We start from the raw sequence: 7,500 nt of genomic DNA, 5'->3' as shown, positions 1-7,500 counted from the left end.
ACGTGTTCTCCAGACGTGCTAATTGAATGGGGGTGTGACGAGGCGAACACCTTCAAGGGTTTTGTGTGTGAGGCGTGAAGTGTGTGGCGCCCACCAGCCCTCGACACGACGCCGCCCGCACCGCTATCACCGCCGCTGCCGCCGCCTCCACCACCACCACCACCACCACCACCACCAATACTAGTAATATTATTTTTATCACCAATACCTACAAGAACAGCAACAACAATTACTACTACTACTACCCAAACCACCACCACCACCACCACCATTACCAAAACACCACTCCATTCCGCCACATATCTCACTATCAACACCACCATCACCAACACTAAAATATCGTTCTTGAGTACCAGTTTAACCACCACCACCACCACCACCACCACCTGAACCCAAACACGTGCAGGAGTGTCCAAAGACGCATGTCCTTCTGTAGTAGTGTCCGTGAGACGTGACCCACACACAGGTGCCCACATTACTACATACACACACACACACACACATACACACACACACACACACACACACACACACACACACCTGTCCTAAACATTTCCAGCCTCACGTTCACTCCCAAAAATCTTAAGTCAGTTCTCCGCCATTTTGTTCTTGAAGGAAAACTTTTTCTCCCAACCGCCTCATTCAGGTCCCCCATCACCCCCATCACCCCGTCACCCCCATCCCAAGCCGCTCCCTCCAACTGCCCCCTCCCCCAGCCGCCCCCTCTCCCCACCCACCGCCCCCGTGCAGTCCAGTCTCCGCGCAGCGCCGAACACACCTGTTTTTATGTGGAGAAAAAGCCTTTACGGGCACGGCGCTAAGCAGTAGTGGTTTGTATCAGTATTTCAGTTTCAGGATAATTTTATGGTGGTCTGCGTCACAAGGGCACCCTAGTTAGGAACGAAGTTAGGGTGTCTCTTAATGGTCCATGCTGCGCTCCCGACGGCCAGCTGACCCTACCGTGTGTGTGTGTGTGTGTGTGTGTGTGTGTGTGTGTGTGTGTGTGTGCCCAGGATGCTCGTCACTACCGGTTCGTATTTGCAAGTTGTCTCGTTAGTGGCAACAGGAACAGTAGCAGCAGCAGCACTTACTGAGAAACAAGAGTGCGCATTATAGTGAGATGTAAATTATAGACTGCGTTAGGAGGCGAGGTTAATATTGTGTTAGTGATGGAACTCCTTTCACACACACACACTCACACACACACACACATACACACACACACACACACACACACACACACACACACACACACACACACGGTAGCAAGGTGTGCCGGGGCCAGGTGAGGTTGAGGTGCTTTCCGCCAAACTGATTCACCTGTAATACTGTTTCCCGTTCCAGGTAAAGGTCTCGCCACGCTCCGGTTGCCCGCTTGTCCCCGGCACCTCCTTTCTGCATGAGCGACTCGTATCCCTCACACACACACACACACACACACACACACACACACACACAGATAGATAGATAGTTAGACAGATTGATTTATTGGCTATAGTTTCAATACACACGTAAAAAGTCTACAACAGTTTTCAGTGTATATAGCTGACAAGTACACACATATAAAACAGCCATATTCCATTAAATAATAAAGCCAATACACACACACACACACACACACACACACACACACACATAAAGATGATAATAATGAGTGGTTTTGTCATCTTTTTTTTTTTTCTGTTCTCACCTTTTTTTATCATTCTGGCTAAGCATCTTTTTTTTCTCGTTTTTTTTTTTTTTCTTGGCCAACCTCCTTTCATCCTTTTACTCCTAAATGTTGTTGTTGTTGTTGTTGTTGTTGTTGTTGTTGTTGTTGTTGTTGTTGATGTTTTCATTTTGTTTTCATTATGATGTAATTTTCATTTTTTCTATTTATTTATTTATTTATTTATTTATTTATTTTTGTTGTTTGTTTTTTACTACACACTCTTTTTGTTCGACTCTTGACCAGCAGGGGCACAGGAAACGCAGGTAACAGTGCAGGTGTTTATTCACAGAAGGTGTGAACAGAAGGCTGGAGGTAGGTGATCTCCCGGCGCCAGGCCGCGCACTTCCACTTAACACTTATGACTGAAGCCTAGCTCGTTCACTCATACGCGTATTCATGCCTCACACAAGTCTCGCTCATTCACTCGTTCACACAACTAGCTAACAACCACACACCTCCCCCGAGACATAAGGAAGATTCCTTATCTTTGTTATGGCTACCGTAACACATGAAACAAAGTTACAATGATTGAAGTACAGAAAACACGGTACATATACACAAAACAAACACAGCGTACAATGAACACGTACGACTAATCGTAGGTGCTACGGTGCCACCGCACCTGCAGTCGTCTCGGCTCCCTACGCTGTCGGCTGCTTCGACGCTCTGGTTGCTCTCGGCCACGGTGTACCCCGTTACCCTGATGCTCCGGGCTGCCGGGATGGTGGTGTTCCTCGTGACCCTGATGCTGAAGCGCTGCACCGCCATGAGCGGTGTGCTGCTCGACAGGAAGGGGAGCAAGAGGTCTGTGTGGGCGTAGGTGTCTTCTATTACGCCACATCACGCGACCGCTGCCCATCTTGATGAGGTAGTCTCTCCTTCGCCCAACAGCCACGATGACACCCAGGCGATCCCAGAGGCCTGTCGTGTGATCTTGAACGTCGACGTGGCCACCGAGGTGCAGGAGAGGAAGAGTACGGGCGGACGCGTCGTGGCGAAGTTTCGCTTTCTTCCTCAGTCGCTCTGCCTTGGCGTCGCACTCATCAGCAGCGCGCTGCCACTGCTGAGCGTATGAGCGATGATGAGCCGGGACACAGGACCTCATAGGATGACCGAAGAGGACTTGTGCTGGTGATCGCCCTTCCGCCCTCGGAGTGTTGCGCAGTTCCAGCAACCCGCGAGCGAACGCATCCTCGTCCAGGTGTCCCTGCTGTGTGGTCGTGAGGATCAGCTTCTTCACGGACTTGACCGCTGCCTCGGCGTGACCATTGGAGCGTGGATAATGAGGTGAAGATACACGATGCTCCACCCCCCATCGAGCCAGGAAGCGCCGTACCGATGAAGAAGTGAACTGCGGTCCACCGTCAGTCCTCAGGAGAACAGGCACGCCCGTGTCGGCGAACACACCCCGAAGGACACGAACGAGCTGATCAGCCGATGCTGGACGTGAGCATGCAGACACGTGAGGCCACCCAGACAAGCGATCTACATACACGAGGTATGTACGGCCTGCTGCGTGGAAGTAGTCTGCAGAAACTGACTCAAACACCCTGCTGGGTGTGTCCGTGTCCTGCCAGAGAGGTTCGTTGGCTTGGCTTGGTAGGAGTGGACGGCATAGTGAGCATCCAGAAACGACGTTCTCAACGTCTCTGTCCATACCAGGCCAGTACACCGTTTGTCGGGCCCGTCGCTTGGTGCGCTCCATCCCCTGATGACTGTCATGGAGTCGCTCTAGTGTTTCTCGGCGGAGGCTGTGAGGAATAAGAAGCCTCGGCCCGTAAACCACCAGGTCGTCGTCTACGGCCAGCAGACTGCGCACCGGCCAGTACGTACGCAAGCGGTGATCGAGGTCGTGGCAATGATCAGGGAAGCCCTCGATGATGACGTTCTTGAGCAAGCAGTACTCCCCGTCTCTTGCTGCTGCGGCACGTACCATTTCCACAGTCTGATCCTGGAGTGGTGCTAAGCGGACGCCGTCCTCATTGGTGGCAGATAACGCTGAGATGACCGCTGAGTGGAGAGGGTCGAGGTCACCAGAAGTAGCAGCATCCTCTTCCTCCACTGGGTCCTGTACTGGAGCACGTGAGAGGGCGTCGGGCACACAGTGTGTCGATCCCTTTTGCCAGCTTGCTGTGAAAGAATACTGAGCAAGCTTCTCCCTCATGCGCTGCAGCCGCAGGTTCTCTATTTCTCCCAACAACTTGCTATTGAGGAGAGGTATCAGCGGGCGGTGGTCGAGCACTAGATCGAAGTGAGGGAGTCCTTTCAGGTAGGTGCCACATTTCCTGACTGCCCAGACGATTGCAGCCATTTCCAACTCTATTACTGCATAGCGGCTCTCTGTGTCTGTAACAAATCTTGACCCGCATTGCACCATCTTCCACTGGTCACTGTGCTTCTGCAGGAGAACGAATCCAAATCCGTGCATCCTTGAGGCGTCAGTCTGTAGCATCGTTGGTAATGATGGGTCGAAGTATGCCAAGACAGGTGGGCTGACGAGACACTGTTTCACCTTCTCAAACGCCTCTTCATGGTTAGGAGACCAGCACCAACTGTTCTTCGGGCGTAAGAGATCTCTGAGGGGTTGTGCAGCTGCAGCCACAGCAGGAGAAAAGCTTCCAAGCTGGTTTGTAAGACCCATGAATGATCGTAAGTCGGTGATGTGCTGTGGTCGTGGGAAGTCAGAGATTGCCTTAACTTTCTTTGAGTCTGTCGTGTAGCCTTGTCCAGAAACAGAGTAACCACAGTAATCTACCACTCTTTCCGCGAATGTAAACTTCTGTGGGTTGAGAGTGATGCCGTGCTGGTCACACCGCCGCACAATCTGAATGACATGGGCTAAGTGCGCACTGTAGGTGGAGTCATAGGCCAGGATGTCGTCCACGATCTTGATGGTGTTAGGTATGTCGCCGAGAGCTTGGTCTCCTCGACGGTTATACTCGTCTCCAGACGAGACGAGACCCATAACCGCTCGCCGAAACTTGTACCGACCCCAAGGTGTTATGAAGCAGGTTAAATCCTGGTCTTCTTCTCTAATGGGGACTTGAAAATACCCCATCTTGGCATCAAGAGTGGTGAACCAAACTGCTCCGGTCCCGATCGAGGCGATGGCGTCATGAGGTGAGCGCACTGGATACACGGGCCTCTTCACGTAACGGTTGAGTCGTGTCAGGTCAACACACAGCCTTACACCAGATGTCTTTTTTGGGACAGGCACGATGGGGTGGCACCATGCCGTAGGGTAGTCCACACTCTCGATGATTCCCTTGTTAAGCAGCTCTTCCAACTGGCTCTTAATTTCTTCACGCCAATTGTAAGGGATTGTACGAGATGCTGTTACGGCGAAGGGTCGAGCGTCGTCTGTCAACTCGATGGCCATGGATCCACCAGCCATTGCACGTAAACCTTCCTTTGCTTCGAAGACGCTGGGAAAGGCCTTGATCACAGCAGCAGCGTGCCCCGCACGCTGCTGTGGCGTTGGGTCGTAGGAATGAGGCCAGCTGATCACTTCTGTGGGCGTAGATAGAGGTGGCTGCGAGGCGGTCGGGTACTTGATGGAGCTGTTGCCGGTGTGCTGTTCTTCCCTGCGTAGCGGTCGGATTTGAGCCGGAAAATCTTCGGGGAGGATTCCGAGAGCGATGGAATCGTACCAGCTAAGCAGCGCCCCCTTCACCTCCTTCACCACGCTCACAACAGTCTCAGCTTCCCTGTCGCCCAGTTGCAAGTGCGACGAGAAAGTTCCTACACAGGTGAGGGGGTGATTACCGGCAGCATAAAGTCCATCACCATCAGCGGGCGCCAAGCTGGAGGGCGGGATTCCAAGGAGTGTTGCCGTGTCGAGGCCAATAACGGTCGTTTCGGCCCCAGAGTCAGGAGTCCACGTAATCTTGTCTCTTCCAGCGGGATGTGTGGCGGTAATGAGCACCTGGGGCGCAGGTCGTGCCGTCACCGTCTTTGTGTATACGCCTGATAAGAGCTGGTATACACTGGCACTGGCTCCCCGCCTCGGGCCTGCACCGCGATGAGGAGAGACAGTTGAGGAACTCCTCGAAGCTCCTCGTCGTTTCCTCACTGTCTGCTGACATACACTCGCAAAATGCCCTCTTTTCCCGCAGTTACGACACACTTTATCTATTGCCTGGCATCCCCTTTTGTCACTGCGACAATCTTTGCCACAACGATAACAGCCCGTGGGGCTTGAGCCCCCGAAACTGCCCTTCCTGTAGTTCGAGACAGCGTTCACACCATGGCTCGAAGAGTGAGAGCCGCCCCTTAGTACTGCACTACACTGGTTAGCGCTCTCTGATGCTCTGCAAATATCTATGGCGTTTTCAAGGGTGAGTTTCTTGTTTTCCAGCATGCGTTTCAGAGCCACTTCGTCTCGTGTCCCAACGACAATTCTGTCACGCAGCTGATGGTTTATGCACTGGTCGCAAAAGTCACAGAAATTGGCGATTTCCTTTACAGCACATAAAAAGTCGTCAAAACCTTCTTGCGTTTCTTGCACGCGGGAGTAGAAGTCTCTTCTATCCATGATGATGTTGCGCTGGCTTCGCAGGTACTCACACATTGCATCGAGGATGGTTCTTAACTCCGCGTCTCTCGGTAAGCTTATCCCGTAGCGAAGTGTACGGGTCCACTCGTCGTCTAGGACAGCAGCGAGTGCCGCCCTCTGCTCAGCCAGGGAGAGACAGTCTATCCTGGCGAGGGTTACGTATCCTTCAAACTTATGGCGCCACGTGTCGAACTCACGTAAAGATGCTGACGCCGTTAAGTGAGGAATGATGGTGGCGGACGTCGGGAACCTCGCGCCCTGGGTAGACGTGCTGCGGGCTGTGGTTTCGCCTTCATTGCTCGCCGTGGTGCGACTGGGAGCTTGTGTCCCCACTCTCTCCAGCAGCTGGGTTAAACGCTCCTCGCGAGCCTGACTCTGCTCCGACTGTCGCGCTAGCAGGGCAGCCAGCGCCTCCAACTGCTTCTCCATTCTGCGCCGTACCCACTGCAGCCTTGTCCTGATCCTACTCACTGCGCCATGTTCGACTCTTGACCAGCAGGGGCACAGGAAACGCAGGTAACAGTGCAGGTGTTTATTCACAGAAGGTGTGAACAGAAGGCTGGAGGTAGGTGATCTCCCGGCGCCAGGCCGCGCACTTCCACTTAACACTTATGACTGAAGCCTAGCTCGTTCACTCATACGCGTATTCATGCCTCACACAAGTCTCGCTCATTCACTCGTTCACACAACTAGCTAACAACCACACACTTTTATTACTGTCTCTTCTCTGAATAGTTCTGTTGCTTATAAAAGTCAAAATTATCTTCCTGTTATTTTTTTCTTTCTTTCTTTTTTTGGTGTGTGTGTGTGTGTGTGTGTGTGTGTGTGTGTGTGTGTGTGTGTGTGTCCATGCAAACCGCTTGTCTTTTTTCCCTTATTTGTCTTTCTCTCTTTCTTTCTTTATTTATTCATTTGTTTATTTATGTTTGTATTTATTTACTTATCTTATACATTACTGAGATCGTTAAGAAATGACAACAAATGGGAAAACTTTGACGATGTATAAAAAAAAATGGTACATAAAATACACAAATAAATACAACGTATAAAAAAAAAAGAGGCTATTACTGTCCTCCTCACCAAGAATGGACAAGTAAAAGATTAAAAATAGACAACTTCCTTTACTTTACCTCTCATTTTTTTTTTTTTTTAACTACTCTAAACAAAAATACAAAAACAGGGACAGTATAAAGAGCACGAGAAAAATAGTTTACAAAGAGACGCGTAGACGGTG

The sequence above is a fragment of the Scylla paramamosain genome, chromosome 22 (assembly GCF_035594125.1).
Source record: "Scylla paramamosain isolate STU-SP2022 chromosome 22, ASM3559412v1, whole genome shotgun sequence".
NCBI lineage: Eukaryota > Metazoa > Arthropoda > Malacostraca > Decapoda > Portunidae > Scylla > Scylla paramamosain.
The sequence above is the reverse complement of the archived record's forward strand: the minus strand, read 5'-3'. Positions refer to the sequence as shown.